Source organism: Hipposideros armiger, unplaced genomic scaffold, assembly GCF_001890085.2.
Source record: "Hipposideros armiger isolate ML-2016 unplaced genomic scaffold, ASM189008v1 scaffold_799, whole genome shotgun sequence".
In the NCBI taxonomy this organism is placed as follows: domain Eukaryota; kingdom Metazoa; phylum Chordata; class Mammalia; order Chiroptera; family Hipposideridae; genus Hipposideros; species Hipposideros armiger.
In genome coordinates this window covers 390,520-393,414 of record NW_017732149.1, presented here as the reverse complement: position 1 = coordinate 393,414, position 2,895 = coordinate 390,520, and positions in this window count along the sequence as shown.

The window sequence follows — 2,895 nt, the reverse complement described above, 5'->3', positions numbered from 1 at the left end:
CCTCATATGTGGGATCCGAACCGGGGCCGTCTGGCGTCCCAAGCCAGCTCTTAACCAATGCTCCACTTGGCCGGCCCGGAATTGTAATATTTTTAAAAAGTCAAAATAACTGATTAAGCTTTAGAAAACCATATGTAATTGGGTAAATAAAATAAATGTATATATTACGTGTATATTAAATAAAAATAAAATTTATGCATGTTATTTTGTAACCGACTACTTGGCATTAAGGTGTGAGCTGAAATACTTCTAGTCACTGATTTTTCTGGGCTTCAGTTTCCTCATCTGCAAAATGACGGGGTCTGATGAGATGGTCACCCCTGAGCCTCAGAGCCTGGATAAGTTGTGTATGTCTTGACTATTTGGGAAAGGTTACGTAAATCCCCCGAAACAATAGCTACTCCTGGGGAGGAGGACTGAGGATCTGGGGTACCAAGGAGACTTAGTTTTTTAAACTTTTGTTCTGCTTGATGATTTCCAATTAAAAAAGAAAGAAAACAACACGTAAAGTGGTAAATGTTTAGAGTACAAAGTTGGGAATGGAGATGATAGGATTAAAACATGTTGATTTCCTTTTTAGCCTTGTACTGATCCAAGTCACCTTAAGTCAAATTCAGCTGATTTCCTGCCCACATGTGACCCATGGACTAACCTGGGAAGCCTCCATCACCCTGACAAACAAATGCTCTCCTGTAACCTAAGCACGGGCAAGGAGATTGAAGACAGATGGAAGAGAGGATTATATTGTCACACATGTTAAAATACTTAAAAATAATCAGTAAGCCCTCAAGACACTTGAAGACTGATTCCGCCACTGCCATGTTCCAAGGAGCTTGGAGTTGTGCCTGTAGAACAGTGAAGTCCGAACTCCCAGAGGGCCTGGCGCCATCTGAAACCAGGCTTTCTGTGCCATGAGCTGTGCCCTCCTAGGTAATCGCCACCTCACACAGCCCAGGTGCTCATCCCAGCCCAGTAAGGCTGTCGTGCTGCTGGGCTCTCACCAAGCGTGACTCCCTCCACATCTTGGAGAATAAGCCCCTTCTTTTCTCCACTTAGGCAATCTCATCTGTCTTCAGGGTCCTTTCAAATGCCAGTCAAGGTAAGTTGGGCCCTGATATCAACTCTCGTAGGTTAAGAATTTATACTTTCATGCACATGAATGCATTTGTTTCTCTTGACACCTCCCAAGAGGCAGGTGCTATCATCATTCTCTTTTTACTTACGAGGAAACGGGCTTCAGGTAAGATGACGTGTCACAGGGCAACTGCCAGGTCTTGGGATGGGGGCAGTCTTGTGATTTCTGACTCCAGACCTGGGACTTCCCTCCTTCAAAATCCAGCTAAATCCTGACTCTTCCTTCCCAGACTAGAGTGCGTCATCTGGTCATGGGCTGACTGGAGTGATTCCTGTTTTACTCACCATGTTAGGCACATCTGCATACCCCTCTGTACTGTTATTTATTTGATATTTTTCTTCAATTCGACTCATTTTTTTCCTAACTGAAAGAAACAGCTGAGAAGGAATCTCAGTATCAGTAAATAGTAAATTGCTAGTTATAAATTATAAAAATAAAAACAATGCAAAATTACCTAAAAATTGTTCAAAGACCTAAATTTAGGACCTAAAACTATAAAACTTTTAGAAGAAAGCATAGGGGTTTGACAATGGTTTCTCAGATATGATATTCAAAGTAAAAGCAACAAAAGGAAAAAAATAGGTAAATTGGGCTTCATCAAAATTAAAAAAATTTTATACATCAAAGGAAACTATCGAGATAGTGAAGAAAACCCACGGAATGGGAGGAAGAATTCAGGTATGTAGAGAACTGTTATAATTGCACAATAAAGACAGAGCACCCAATTAAAAATGGGCAAAACTAATGGTTGGTGTGTGCCCACAGCTCGTTTAATCTTCACACTCTTCTGAGTAGACATTTTCCCCACTTTCTAGATGAGGAAATGGAGATTTAGAGATGGCCCAGTAATGAGAACAAGATTTCACAGCTGGAATGTGGTGGGAATAAGAATGGTGACAGAATCTGATTGGCTTTCAAGCTCACACCCTTTTCACTTCAGGGTTTCCCAAAACACAGAGGAGGGCTCAGAAAGGTAACCCTCAGGGCAGATGCAGAAAGACCCCTCCCTCCTCTGGGCTGAAGCAGCCATTTGCTTGTGGGTTAAGCCTGGGTTGAAATGTGGCCCTATCTGTCCCCTTGGACACAAACGGTACCAGCGCCCACACAATAGGTACGGGGGGGGGGGTGCCCAGGTGGTCTTAGGTGAGAAAGGTGGTCCTTCTGGTTCTCCTCAGGCCATCTGACTCCCCCTGACCCTCGAGAAAGCCTCAGATCTGTGTCACTGTCACTCTCTGTATTACACACACACACACACTACAAGCCCCTTGGACCCAGAGCCTGTTTTTCCCATTAATTAGCATCAACTTTCATTTTGGCTTAAGCACATTTCCCACCCCCCCACCGCATTGGAAAAGTAATATAACCATACTAAAAAAAATACTATAAAGAAATTAAATTACTCAGTTTTCACCTGCCCATCATTAAGCCATTTTTGCATATTGTTTTATGTCCTTCCTGTATTTTTTTCTAAGTTTTTCTTTAAACATGGTTGTAAGTTTTTGCTGCTTCATTGTAATCTTCATGGCCATAATTTTATTTTTTATTTATTTTATTTTATTTTATTTTTTTTTAGATTTTTTTTTTAAATTGGGGAATTGGGGGGATGGGAACAGTGCTGGGGGATTGGGGAAGGGGAACAGACAAGTTGCTGTCGTTTTGTTCTTCAATCTAGTTGTGGAGGACATTGCTTCACTGGCCCAAGTTGGCACCATCATTGNTCTTATACGCCGGCAAATACGGTATCTCTGTCATTAAGTGGC